General features: G+C 37.8%; 1 long non-coding RNA gene across 2 annotated transcripts in view; it reads right to left on the bottom strand.

The window, feature by feature from the left end:
- Nucleotides 1-388: 388 nt before the first annotated feature.
- Nucleotides 389-15,596, bottom strand: part of LOC149463287 (uncharacterized) — a 105,041-nt gene continuing 89,833 nt past the window's right edge. For both annotated transcript variants that reach the window (XR_016312460.1, XR_016312459.1), the window contains exon 5: nt 389-4,172. This is a non-coding gene — a long non-coding RNA (uncharacterized LOC149463287). The remainder of the gene's footprint in view (nt 4,173-15,596) is intronic.

Raw genomic sequence — 15,596 nt, 5'->3', positions numbered from 1 at the left:
TAACCTTTGTCTTTCTCATTTCTGCCCACTGAAATGGCTATGTTCTGTCTACTGTACAGTTTGTACGTACAAACGAATGCTATCTGACAGCTGCAAGCTAGAAAAGAGAGGGGAGTAAAAATGGTTTTAAAGAAAAAACATTTAAAATACATACATGCACACATACATACAGTGCATGCATACAAATGTTATGGTAAATTTGTATTAGTGCCACTGTTACCCCAACCCTTTTAAGTCTTGGAAATAACTACTTTATTTTGTCACATTTTACTTGTATAACTTTTACTTGTTAATCTATGCAGCATTTTCTCTTTGATGTACCAGAAAAATAGATTAAACAGATGTTTCATTAAAATTAACTAGAGTGATAAACAGAATATTCTAAACATGCGTTTTTATGTATTTATTTCAGTACTGATAAGTATATTTAGGCATGAAACCCATTTCTTGCCTGTGCATATTCTAAAGAAACATTGATATATTTAAATCTACTTTTATCTTCGAAGCAATGTAAATCATAAGTAATAAAAGAAGAAAAGCTTTTCTATAAATCCCTACTTCTCAGATGAAGGTTGTGTAGTGCAGCTATACGGAGTTAGTAAATTATACATTACAGATCAGACTACACTCCAACAGTAATGTGTTTCTGAGGGGCCTATTTATTAAAAAAAAAAGAAAGAAAAGAAAAGGTTTTCCACATGAGTGCTCATGAATCTCTGTTCGAACTAGTCCAGTGGCTCAGTCAGATACCTTTTTTCATCTTCCTTCTAAGGAATTAAAGATGAAACCTGAATGGTTGTTATGAGAAAGTTCTCCACTTTTGTGGTTAACTTTCTTTTCTCTGTTTTTTTATAAATAGACTAGATAAAATACATCCTCCAGTGAGATAAAAGTTTACAAAAAGTGGTTATTAAATAAAATAGCTGATTTTTTTATATTTAGAATTTTGTTTCTAGATTATATTCAGCGATTTTGTTACAATTAAAATAAAACTAATATTGACTGTGTTTTGATTAGCACCTGATTAACAGATACTAATCATCAGGCTGGAAATTTTTTTCTCCAGTGAAGGTGCCCATATTTGTGCCCATTATTAATCTGACCCTCAAACAATTCATTTTTCTATTTGAAATGTACATCCATTGAATGATGCATCCTAGATTTAATGTATCTTAGTTGACAGTTCACTGTGTTGGCTTTTCACAGCTGAATTGGCGCACAACCAGGACAATTGCTCAACATTTGTCCAATCCAGTCAATGTCTGAATGATTGGCAATTGTTACTTTTGGATCATAAAAGTTTATATTGTCATACAAATGTGTTTTTTGAAACATTAGGTTTATTCAAAAATTCACACCCATTCAAGTGTTACTTAAAAGGAAAAATGTAGCCAAGCTAAGGACATTTAAATATTTAAATAATATTAACAAGCAGTATATACTATATGCTTTAACCTCCCTGGCGGTATGATTATTTCAGATTTTTGATGCTGAAAGCCATTACCATTATTTTGCATGGAAATTTGGCGTTTTATATTATAGGCCTGTAATTCTTAGGAATAACTCACTGAAATCTGTCTGAACAAGAGTCTAATAAACATCCCGGATAGGATAAAACTTGAAACACGAAATCATAAATTATAATTTAATAATCATAAAAAATAATAATATAATAAGAAATGTAATTCAATAATATAATCAAACCAAAAACACTGAAATTTTAAATATAGCGCCAAGTTCGCACATCACTGAGCAAAGTCGCAAAATCGTTTTCAGTGTCTGATGACGAATTTCCCCACGAATCATTATCACTCAATTCTGCAAGTAGTTCTGATTTACTATCGCTGTTCTCTAGCTGGTCTAAAACCGCTTTTGACCTAAAGGGACGCTTTTTGGACGCCATGGACGTTTCTCAGTTTCCAGGCAGAAAGAACGGTAAAAATGCAGGCAGGACACAGGACAAAGCACTAGGGACAAAATGTATGTGAAATTGTTTGATACAGTAATGTTTTACTATGTGATTTTAATGAATGTCACTTTTTGTCATTTTCAAATTTCCCGCCGTTCCGTCCCCCGTACGTCCCGACGCTCGCAGGGGACGGAACCCAGATGACAGATGCCGGCATCCGCCGCTGGATTACATTGCCGGGGACACTGCAGGAGGGACATCGTGGGAGCACAGGACAAGGTAAGTGACCGAGGGATCGCTGAGCAGCGCAACATGGTAAGCCCGAGTGTAGCTTGTGGTACTGAAACTTTACCCCGAGCTACACTCGGGAATACCGCCAGGGAGGTTAAAGGATAAGTTCACCTTTCTCAACATGTTATATGTTACACCCATTTTTAGGGTGTAACATGTTGAGCATCCACCAACTCAGCTCCTGATCTCCCTTACCCACTGTCACATTTGGAAACAGCGTGGCCGCACGGGGCTCTGCCCACACAGCTACATCATTAATTCACAGAGTTCTGTGAATTAATGCCTAGAAGTAATGTCAGCTGTTGCAGTCGACAGCTTGTAGTTCTCAATGAACTATCAGGGTGCTAGTTCACCTCACCTACATACTGAGAAAAAAAATATAAATGTTGGACGATGTAGTTATAAATCAATAAATCATTTGTTCACAATTACTTCATAATGATTTTGCTTGTTTGGATATGATGGTCCTTAAAATGTCAGCGGTACTCTCCAGAAAGCCTGAATGTGAAAGTCTAGAAAAAGTTTTGATGGAAGCAATTGCTACTCCATAGTTTGAGTTAAGATATACAACATGAACAGCAGATCAAATCATTTTCTCAACGTTTGAACTTGAAAAAAAATGCATGGACTGAAATTTCACAAGAGACATGACAGTTTCCATCTATTCATAATTCCCATTTCAGCCTGTAATAGTCATGCTTCTTTAGAGTCAAAAACATTTTCACATTGCTTCTAAAGGATACAAGGAAATGAGAATGTCAAAAATGATAGAGCAGAAGTGGACAGTATTCAGTGAAGGTTGAAGCACATAATATACAATTGGCCTGAAAGGCTCTGATTTAATGTTATGTGCACCAGCAATGGATTTACAAGTAGGTCATTTTTAAAACGCAGGATACAAAATATTACTGGATGGAAATAGAAGTGTTTTTAACAATAGGCATGCTATAAAATAACCTGTAATCATAGTGGGTTATTTGAAAATGCTTAACAAAATATTTTTGGCATAATGAAGAAATGATTATTCATGTAGAGGGACACTAAACTCTCTATTACCTCTCCAGAAATAGCTCTTCTTTGTTATCACAGTTACTGTATTCGGAATTTGCTGCACCGAATTAAGATGCATTGTAGTAACCATTTTCCCGTTTTTGGATCTTTTGTTCTGTTCAGTGCTTTGATCTCTTTTTTAATGAACAATTTGCAAAAATATAATTATACTGTTCAACTGTGTGAAAGTTATATGACTGCTATATAGAAGCTGCAGCTTCAAAAAGCTTATTTTGTATCTGTGCAGTACACTATGTCACATTAACTAGGAAAACTGTGTGGATCATTATAAAATAAGGTACGGAACCTAAAAAGTGATTGGTAGTTAATTGTTGATAAATGTAAATCACCACTGCTTCTTGGACTACTTTAATAAGGCTCGTATGTGTAGACATTGTGGGCCTAATTACACCAAAATGCAATGTGCTGCAACACTTTCATTTTTGTGTATTAATTGGCCTGTGTTGCATGCATTGTGTTAAACAGCCCATATACAATTAATAGACTTCAATTATTATACAGGATTTATATAGCGCCAACAGTTTGCGTAGCGCTTTACAATATAAGGGAGACAGTACAATTACAATACATTTCAGTACAGAAGAAATGTAAGGGCCCTGCTCATGGAGCTTACAATCTAAAGGAAGGGGAGGTGATACAAAATGTGCAGGGGATGATCTGCTGGAGGTGATTCAATTACAGTTCTTAGGTGGAGATGGGGTAGGCTTACCTGAATAAGTGATTTTTCAAAGATCGACTAAAGGCAGACAGGGTGAGGGATGACCGGACATACAGTGGTAGGGAGTTCCAGAGGATAAGAGAGGCTCTGGAGAAGTCCTGGAGGCAACTGTGGGAGGAGGTGATGAGGGAGCTAGAGAGGAAGATATCTTGGGAGGAGCGGAGTAGACGATTTGGGCGATATCTGCGGATAAGAAAGTGTTTTATAACAATGTTCAATGCTGTCTTATGCATGGTGTCCTGTGCATAGTGCTGTGTAGAAATGAAGACAAAATGGGCAAAGCACACAATAACTTTAATTACAGTGGCATTGGAGCATGAGTAATAGTTTGTATTCATTAGTATTTTACCTCCAAATCACTTGTTATAAAACACTTCCGTGGTTGACTCTGAAAAACTTCTGACAACTTTAAGGGGTTTCTATAATGCAAATTGCGTAGCTTCTCCTTTTATCCACACCCATGATAAAATAAAGTGTCTTCACCAACACTGTTGGAGTCATGGATTAAAAATAACACTGAAGCACCCAGCATATTCTGCAGATGACACTGCAGGAAAATCTGTAACTGCTGATTTTGGTACTAAAGAGAGAAAATGCATGAAGAACCTTTAAAGTATATGTAAGCACTCACCTTTTAAAACAACCAATTCTATTTAAAATAGAAACTGAAGGAAAAACATTTGCATATACATACAAAAAACATTATAAATACCTTTTTTTCAGAGGTGGCTCTAGGCATTGGGAGGCCTTAGACAAAGCTTAGACATGAGGCCCCACTCACACCCATAATGGGAAAAGTGTGACCTTTGCAATCCTGGTAGTTCCGCCACTGCAATAATGCTAATGCATTGTTAAAATAACAATTTGTTAGAGAAGTTTGCAGCAGTTTTCAGTCAGACAGGTGTCCCTCTGTGAGGATTTACCCTCACCACCTCTTCCAGTGAAAACTGCTGCAACAGGCCACCTTGTGCAGAATGAATACAGTAAGGTAAGGGGGATTATAGATATAAGGGGAACCTATATATCAGTGCCCCCCCTTTCCTTATTGTATTCATTCCCCCCTTACATCATTGACCCCTCCCCTCATAATGACCTGGCGATGCTGTAAATGACCTCCTCACAGGTGCACCTTGCAGAGCTCAGTCAGACAGTCCCCTCTGGCTCCAGCTTAGCAAATCTTGTTTTATATATGCTCCTCTCCACAGTTACACATCTGACTCCTTCTGTGACCCCCGTTTTGGCCTCACTCCTGCCCTTGACTCCTCTCCAGGCTCCCCCTCAGAGACTGCAGACATGACACAAGAGTTGATTAGACAATATAGACATGATACAAGAGGTGATCAGAGACTGCGGACATGGTACAAGTGATGGTCAGAACAAGAGATGGTTAGAGGCTCCAGACACAGTACAGGAGATTGTTAGAGGCTTCGGACACAGTACAGGAGATGGTTAGAGGCTGCAGACACAGTACAGGAGATGGTTAGAGGCTGCAGACACAGTACAGGAGATGGTTAGAGGCTGCAGACACAGTACAGGAGATGGTTAGAGGCTGCAGACACAGTACAGGAGATGGTTAGAGGCTGCAGACACGGTACAGGAGATGGTTGGAGACTGTGGACACGGTACAGGAGATGGTTAGAGATGTGGACATGGTACAGGAGATGGTTAGAGGCCGCAGACATACTATAGAAGATGGTTACAGGCTGATAGCATAGCACAGGAGATGGATACAGGCTGCAGGCACAGCACAGGAGATGGTTACAGGCTCCCCCGTCCGCTCTGGCTCATGGCCATTGCTGTTTCTTAAAAAAGCACAATTAATCCAATCCACCTAAGAGACAGTCCAATGCACCTAAGAGACAGTCCAAATCAGCTAAGAGACAGTCCAAACCAACTAAGAGACAGTTCAATCCAGCTAAGAGACAGCCCAATATAGCTAAGAGACAGTCACAGAGAGCCCCACGCTGAAGCACTGCAGCATTATTAGACAAAGCCCAGCCCTCTGTCCCGCAACATTGCCAAATGCCAATCCATAATTACCTTTACAGAGGTAAGGCAACTGAGTCTGTACAACTTCTCTGACTCTGCTGTTTCCATAGAATACAGTGCAGCAAGTCAGTGACTGCCTGAGGCTGAGCACTGCCTATGGCGTCACTCTTCCACTTCCACACAGGCTGCTCCCCCCTCCCGAGTCCCGAGTGCGACTGCACCAACAAAGAAGGACACATCTGGTTTACAGGGAGAGAGGCAGAGTGCAGTCAAGCCATTCCACTCCAGTGCAGTACAGCTGAGCCATTCCCAAGAACTTAAGGCTGCTGAGCCGACCGGAGCCCTAGCTACCACCAATCACTGGCTTAAATGGTGGCACCACAGCAGCCACCACTCAGCTTACTTTGTAGCCACTCTCCAGCCTCCAGGCCAGCCCCTAAAAGTTAGTTAGGCAAATTCGGTGGCCACGAGACCCCTGTGAGCTTGAGGTCTTAGGCGACTGCCTCATTTGCCTAATTACAGAGATGCCTCTGCCTTTTTTTTCTCTTTTTTTATAAATGTTTTCCTGCTTAGTGTAGTCAGTTTTTAATTGAAAAGCAGAGGGACTGGCAGGAACACCAGGGATTTAACACAAAGGAAGCAATACAAAGAGAGCAGGATACCTTTTCTTACAAAAACATAGTACAGCAGTCACATATCACAAATATGAAATGTTGGGTTTACATACTATTTAAGACTCAACAGAGACAATGTAAAGGGTTTTGATATATATTTGCTAGTTAAGATGTTACTTTATATTCCCCAACTTGTGGGGAATCAACTTTCAAAAATTCCTTGGACAAACGGAATATAAATTAAATGTGCTTTGACTTCACTGTAACTCAATAGTTTAAGACTGTGTGCTCAGACCACAATATAGCATAAAAAAAACATTTCACCATGTTTGAAACCCTTGATCATGCATATACCACACTGAGCTAAGATAAGGCAACTTATACAGTGCTTGCAGCCTAAAAGTTGCTTGCAAAATACACTATATTGCCAAAAGTATTGGGACACCACTCCAAATCATTGGATTCAGATGTTCCAATCACTTCCATGGCCACTGCTTGTGAAAGAATAGGTCACTCTCAGGAGCTCAGTGAATTCAAGCGTGGTACCATGATAGGTTGCCACCTGTGCAATAAGTCCATCTGTGAATTTTCCTTGCTACTAAATACGGCCAACTGTTAGTGGTATTACAACAAATGGAAGCAACTGGGAACAACAACAACTGGGAACAACAGCAATGCAAAGCGTCGGATGCGGTGGTGTAAAGCACGCTGCCACTGGGCTCAAGAGCAGGGGAGACATGTTCTCTGGAGTAACTAATCATATATATATAATATAATATTGAACCCCTTAATACTGGGATGCCATTAAAGTTCATGTGCGTATAAAGGCAGGCGTCCCAAAACTTTTGGCAATGTAGTGTATGTTAAAGAAATAGATGGAGAATTACTGAAGCTGGTGCACTCAGAATCTGGTGCAGTTGTGCATAGTAGCCAATCATCTTCTAACTTCAGCTTGTTCAATTAAGCCTTGGCAATAAAACCTGGAAGCTGATTGGTTTCTATACAGAACTGCACCAGATTTTGCATCTCTCCGGTTTTAGTAAATAACCCCGATAGTAAAGAGTCTGTTGAGTAAGCTAAGGTGAACTTTGTCATTAGAATATTTGTAAAGTGATACATATTCCTTTGATTGCTATTTATGTTAAACTATAACTCTGTGTTTTTAATTTGTGTGTGCTACCTATAGTAGCCTATTACATTTCTGCTGTCATTTATGTGTTGCAAGGCATAACATAAAAAGTCTTTGTGGTTACATTAAAAACTCATTATTCTAATGCCTCGAGTTTTCATACATAAGTCACAATTGTTATTTTATTCAGTTGCTCTTATGTCTAGCACATACCTGACTCTCTTTTATTTTAGAGGGCTTTATTTAATGTATTTCCTTTTGCTGTCATGTGCCTGTGTAAAATCACAGAGGATGTCTGGGAAGGTGTAAAAGGATGTGTGATGGTTACAGTAGTGATTATTTCAGCTTCATATGAAGGAGGAATGCTGGGCTCCCAGCCATATGATACAGAAGGCTTGCTATTGGCCGGAGATTACAAAGAATTTTTAAATCTTTCTTGGCTGTAAAATAGTCTGGAGATCAGTGCAATAATTTATCTCTCTATATATTATGAATGAAAGAGTGTGATTCTGTTGCAATCTGTATTTTCTTGAGTTTGGTCATTGTTTAATGATAGATGGTCTAAATAGGCAAGGTAGTGTTGTAACAATGCAAAAGTGGTCATTAAAATGTAATGGAATTGATTTCCTTTATTTGGGAAGTATAAACTCAAACTTCCACTGCAGAATCTATTTTTGAAATGCAAGAATTTAACATTATTGCATCTTTTTTACTTAAAAGGATTTAATAATTCAAAATCATGATACCTGAGAATATTTAAAAGCACTAAGGCATGAATTTATCAAAACTCTTCCCTTTTCCAGTCCAGGTTAAAAAATTAAAGCATGAATCAATTTGGTGGGAATCGGCAAACCGCTTGCTTTATTTTTCATAGTACACACAGATCTATATACCATGAATGCAGCTTTCAAAAGTATTATAAATATTGTGAAATGAGCAGATACTGCTGTGATTAATTATATGGAAACTTCTTAAATTGATCCTGATACAAAATTAATAAAAACAAAAATTACCCTTTAAATAAAAGGTTATACTTACCTGTCCATCCATCACTGCACTGACATGGTGCCAGCAGGAAAAACCCCCAGCAATAAGTGGGGAAAAAGGAATCCAACACTTTCAGAACTGTGTTGGATGAAGATGATTCTTACCATAGCCCCTATGGAGTGTGTAGAACAGCAGAGCAGAACATGTAAGTAAAACATTTTTTCATTACAAAGGAACCACTTTTCCATTTTTAAATTTTTTTAAAACTCAAAGTGACATTTGAAGGGAGTATCAGTATTCCCAAATAGTTCATGCCACAATTTTCTTTTATTTACTCTCCTCATATACATGCTCAGACATCATTATACATAAAATGGTTAATTACCCAAGGAGCATGTTCACTTTAAAAGTGAATTTTCATTTGGTAAAATTTATTTAGCAAAAAATATCTAATCATGTGCAAGGAAAATAAAAAACTGGATTTTTGCTTGCACATTTATTGATGATTCAATCAGCTAAACCTCATTCTCTAAGCTAAAGAGATGAGGTTGGGATGAAGTTCTGATTTCTATCAACTAATCATGTGAATGTGAAAATTCTTTTTTTATCTTGTACATTATTGGGAATTCTTTTCAAAGTAAACTTCACTTTGGTTTCACCTCATTGATTAAGATCAGTGAAAATTCACTTCACAAAGTGAAAATGTTCTGCTCTTTTAGAAAATCAGGGTCATTAGCACTTGTTTTTTGACTTTACAACAAATATGGGCAAACTTCATTTATATGAGTCTTTATGTGCTCATGCAGATTAACCTTTTCCATTTGAACATAGAACTCCCCAATTGCAGGTGTATTGTTTCCATATACACTCTGGAGAAACAAGGAGTAAGAGTCGGTCTGATCTCAAATGAGTGTGTAAGTAATGTTTGACTCTCGATCTGTATATATGTTGTGCGTCACAGACTCAAAATGTACTATAGGCAGTAGATGACCAACAGCATGGCAACTAGCATTTTCAATGGAAAGTTCAGCAATATTTCTGTACAGAGGGTTGGGTTCATTCTGGTATAATAAAACCAGTGCACATGTGGCAGTGTTATTGGTATCAGTGGACTACATGAACTGAAGCATTGCAGAGAGAAGGTGAGTGGCCTTCAGCTATTTCCTGATTACCTGTGATCTGACCTGCTATTCTGCCTTTCTGTGTATGACCCAGCTCACCTCCTGACCTGCCTCTGGGCCTTTACCTCCTCCTTGTGACACTGGCCTGTCTTTTGGACTTCACTTACTGTCTCATATATTTTTTTCCTGGCTGTTTCTGACTTCCTGCTCTGGTATTGGCTGTTTCTGACCTCAGTGTGTGCCCCAAACCTGCCTCTTCTAGAACCCCACTGCGTAGCGGTGTCTGACCACAGCAAGTGCTCAACCTAGTTCCTGTCACCTGCTCTGAGACCTTTAGAGTTCCTGCACTGGGTTCCTGCTCCATGGTCCACAGTTCTCTGCACCACACATCTGGTAGTGACATATATATGGTACTGCCTGCAACTACAGCACTCATTCCACTTCAATCTTATTCTCTCTGTCAGCACCTTCAGGAGTGTTGGCCAGGAGTTTCAAGAGGAGTCCCCTTCATCTATTTAGTCTCTACCAGGTATGTGATAGTTTCTTATGAAAAATGTCCTTTAACTGAAACACAAAAACTATGTATAGCCACTTTCACTCTTTCTCTGCAGGTTAGGTTATTGGTCTTAAAACTATTACAATTTTTTTTACTGTAGTTTTTTTTTTTCAATTATGGGAAAAAAGTAACACATTGAAGAAACAGTTTGCCCTTTGTGGTTCCTTTAAGTGTTCCAATTTATCATTACTATGGCACATTAATATTTTGCAAAACAGCAGGTTAAACTTAATTACGGTATAATCAGCAGGAAATGTTAATATAAAAAATAATGCAAATCTTTTTCTGACATTTATCCAATGTATTGCCTGTTTTAACAGAGACAGTAAATGGACAGTGGAAACATATTTTCTTGCAGATTTAAAACTCCATACTGTATTAATTGAAATTTGTGAATAGTAAAGGTTTAGTAAATCATGTTCTGCAGGTCTACTTCACTTGCTGAACATAAGACTCAAACATGATAAGGATTACTATTTAGAATTGCCAATTACAACTTAACTAATCTTGTTTTCTAGTGCTGGATTTCTGGGTTATGGAATCTGGCAACTGCTAATTTATAGGGTTCTGTTGATTTAAAAAAAAAAATAATTCTCAGAACAAAGCTTGACATTGTCAGAAATATGTAAAGTCTTTCATTCTTTGCATGGCAGCATCTTAGACTGAGACAATGATCAAATAGTGGTGGGGGGAGTACATCATCTGAACATTGTTTTACAATCAGAAGTGGTCAAAGTCTGCTAAAGAATTAATTTTCTGTAACAAGTAGAATGTAAATAAAATTTTAATATTTTCAAAATCTATAAAAACTACAGATATTATCTGTGTATACAGTTAGTAGTTCTTATAGTGTCCCCCAAGCAGCATGACTATAAGTTTTAAGTTGACATATGCCTGAACACTAACTTTTCTATGTTTTCCTAATACCTTACATGTAATGTGACATTCCTAGCTTAGAATGGAGAGTCCAAATGTGAGTTTTCTATTGATCATCTCATTTCTACAGGGACTATTGGTAGACAGCGACAGACCACTGTCACTAAATAAGAGGATGTGGCAAAACAAGAAAGATCATGGAGTAGTTCCAAGTATTAAATAAAAGTTGTAGTTTTACAAATGCTGAAGATGATTTTTGAAATTAACAAGTTAAGGCTTATATGAGATTTTAGTGATTGGGTTTACATACACTTTAAAGTTTATGTTTTCATTTGTAATTGCTTATGGGAGTGCAAGCACAAGCACTATATCCTGCTTGCATTATGTGCAAATACAAGCATTATGTTCTGATTTTGAATGTTATAAAGTGGATGTATTTTTCTGCGCCCACAATTAATATCTATTGATCTGTTAATCCACCAAACACAGTGCACTGCCTAATGATCGGTATATAATTTCAAAGTTTGTTAAGCAGAAAGGCTGGGTAATTGTAATGAAATGTTGAGCTTCCTCAGATGGCTTATCTACAAATAAATGCAAACATGTAAATCTGTAAAACTATATTAAGAATTGCAGTTATAACTTACAGTAAACCTATGACTAGATTATAGATTGTGAAATGTTATATGTTCCAACCAAGCAGTAACTGAGCATTATAACAAGCCCGCAATGCCCTCTGTAGCTGCAAACATTGTGGAACAATGTATCCTCAAAGTTCACAAAAAGAATGTTTAGGTTGCATTTCAGCACCCTCTTTCTGTGCACCTGGTCTGTGTTTACATCAGAAATTAGAAGGCTGGCAGGCTGTGAAATCATTGCTGGGAAGGGAAAACAGAATAACTAAAGAAAAATAAAAAGTAAATACTATTGCTTTCTGCTCTTATCTTTGAGTGCCTAAAGCTGCAAATGTTAGTGAGTGCTTGCTTTTATGCACATTTTTTGCATTTTCAGAATATAAAAATATTTAAAACATGCATAGACTAGCCACTGCAGCACTTTAACCTCCTCGGCGGTCTGATTATTTCCGATTTTTTGTGCTGAAAGCGGTACCATTTTTTTGCATCGGAATATGTAGTTTTTTATTGTAGGCTGTGATTTTTAGGAATAACTCACTGAAATCTGTACGAACAAGAGTCTAGTAAACATCCCGGGTAGGATAAAATTTGAAGCACGAAATCATAAATTATAATTTAATAAATAATCATAAAAAATAATAATATAATAATAATAAATTTAATTCAATAATATAATCAAACCAAAAACACTGAAATTTGAAATACAGAGGCAAATTCGCACATCGCTGAGCAAAGTCGCAAAATCATTTTCATGACAAATTCCCCCACGAATCATTATCACTCAATTCTGCAAGTGGTTCTGATTTACTATCGCTGTTCTCTAGCTGGTCTAAAACCGCTTTTGACCTAAAGGGACGCTTTTTGGACGCCATGGACTTTTCTAAGTTTCCAGGCAGAAAGAACAGTCAAAATGCAGGCAGGGCACAAGACAAAGCACTAGGGACAAAATGTATGTGAAATGCATTGAAACAGCAATGTTTTACTATGTAATAGTCATTTTAAAAAAAATTACATTTTTTAAAAATTTCAAATTTGCCGCCAGCTCCGGCACCCGTACGTCCCGACGTCACAGGGACCGGAACACGGAAGCTGGATGCCGGCATCGGCCAGAGGAGATGGCCAGGGACTCTGCAGGGGACACATCGTGGGAGCGAAGGACAAGGTAAGGGCTGCAGGGACTCCCTGAGCAACGCCGCATGGTAAGCCCGAGTGTAGCTCGGGGTTACCGCTTTTGGTACTGACATTTTACCCCGAGCTACACTCGGGAATACCGCTAAGGAGGTTAAAGCATTTTTTAAGCTAAAAGCAATGCTGGAAAAACACTGGATAAAAAACGCTGGTAATAACGTTTTAAGTAGCGTTTAGGAAAAAAAGCTAGAAAAAAGCTATTAGGAGACTTTTAGTAGCGTTCAGTAGCATTTAGCTGCATTTAAGAGCGTTTAGGAGCACTTAGAATTTTTTTCTGCAGGAAAAATGCTCAAAAAAACTCTACAAAACATTTTTTTTTTTTGTGCTCCTAGACGCTGAAGCTCAAAAAACGCCAATAGTAGTGTGCATGAACACAGGATAACACTATTTAGCTTCTAGGAGCAGTAAAAAAATGCTAAAAACAGCTTCTTGGAGCTTAAAAAAATGCTAGTGTGCATGGATCCTTAAATATTTGTTCAATACAAACAACTTTACTCTCCTTTTAACCGTTTTGCTGCTGCTGCTGTAAGTGCTTCCATGTATACAAATGCAAGACCAAAATAGCAGTCAAGAGTTTTTTTTTCCTGGCTCTGTTGGCTATGTATCCAAAGTGATTGATTCCCAATCTCTTCTACATCCCTGGAAAGGTGCAGCTCCACTGCCAAAACCACCTGCCATGTGTCCCAGGCAGGGGCGAACTGACAACTCATGGCGCCCCAGGGCAATAGGGGATCATGGGGCCCCTGTGTCCTTACCCACACCCAAAAAATCCTATGAAAAAGCCAATGAAAGGTACCAGGGGCATCTCATGGGGCCCCCTACTGACCCCGGGCCCTCGGGCAGTGCCCGAGTGCTTGAATGGTCAGTCCGCCCCTGGTCCCAGGTCTACTTGTCTCCCCTGTGCAGTATGAATCCAGAGGCACTGAGATCTAAACAAAAACTGGCAGCTCAGGTATGGGAAGCAGCTAACTGAGCAGTTGATGTATGTTTTACCAAACATGTGCATTATATTGTGTTTGTATGCATTAAAATTAATTTGAGTGTATTTTTACTGAAAATATCGATTTGATAGACATGTGCAATAAAATTGTGCAGCATAAAAAAGTAGTAATAACCATCATTTTTTTTATTGCCCTTCTGCTTTAAGAAAATATATAATATTTTGGGAGTTTTGAGTAATTTGTAGACCAAAAAATAATATTTAACAAAGGATTTGGCTGCAAATATGTTAGACAACGTGCAAATATCAAGTTCTCCACTTTAAAGATTTCATTGTGCCAAATGCTGTGACTTTAATCATTCTGTATGTCCATTTTTACCTGGACAGCCATTTGATTTATTGATTTATTGCACAGTATAGTAAATTGTATTATTCTCAAACTGGAGCATTTCATGGCTTTTATGGACTAAGCCATTCTTTCATTGTCTTTATTTCATCTCTGAATAAAACAAGAACCATATGAATGTAGATATATTTTTTAAAAACCCAGTAATTATACTTTAATTAATTTCATGAGTGAATATTGCTTATTAGCACATAAACTGATGAAACAGAAATATTCAAATGTTTGAATGAATGTTTTCTGTATACCAAATGTAAGAAGCTCATGTTATGCAGTAAAAATAAATCTGGTGCTACTAGAAAATTAATAGGTTTAAAGTAATAGAAAAACCTTTGTGCCTCAAATGTCCCAATGCCATGTAATATGATATGTATCCTTGTTGCTATAGCTCAAATACCAAAAATCACTGTTTTACCTTTTTTTACATGATTTTCCACATTGTCACATGATCACAATTCCTCCACACCTGCTAACATTGAGGGTTTAAGGGTTTCTATGGCAACAGAGTCAACAATGTATAGTGTGTTTTTTATATAAAGGAGGAGAGGCACACACTTACTTACACTTACTTACTTACCTACTCTCATTCATAAGAAATCATCTGACATGCATGCGGCAGAGGACAGGAAAGGAGTTGCGGGTCCAACAATGGTATAAGGAAGTAGGATTCAGCAGCGGTATTCAACAGTGACATTATAACATTGTCAGCCAGAGTAAAAGAATAGTCAAGAACAGGGCAGAATGAGAGGGAGAATATCAGTAGTAGTTACATAGGCAAGAATAAATAATACAAAAAGTAATTAATTGACTCATAGAAATGTGAAATTTAAAGCTTTGACTGGAATTCCACTTGAAATAAAACCTACAGGGTTCTGTCTGTAATACTAAATATTATATGATGTAGGGAAAATGTTGCTATAAACACATGGCCAGTCCTAGTATTGTGATAAGAGACACTGTACATCCCCCAACCCATTTGACATGTAACATCTAAGCCAGTGGTGGGCAACCTTTTTTTTCAACTGAGCCAAATCTCGCCAAAACCACGATTGAAATTTATTTTGAGAGCCACATTTTTAAAACTGAAAATACATCCCCCATATAGTAATTCATCCCCCATAGTAATTCATCCCCCATAGTAATTCATCCCCCATATAGTAATTCATCCC

The sequence above is a fragment of the Staurois parvus genome, unplaced genomic scaffold, assembly GCF_062004578.1.
Source record: "Staurois parvus isolate SC_StPar_1 unplaced genomic scaffold, SC_StPar_1.0 ptg000155l, whole genome shotgun sequence".
In the NCBI taxonomy this organism is placed as follows: domain Eukaryota; kingdom Metazoa; phylum Chordata; class Amphibia; order Anura; family Ranidae; genus Staurois; species Staurois parvus.
The sequence above is the reverse complement of the archived record's forward strand: the minus strand, read 5'-3'. Positions and strand labels throughout refer to the sequence as shown.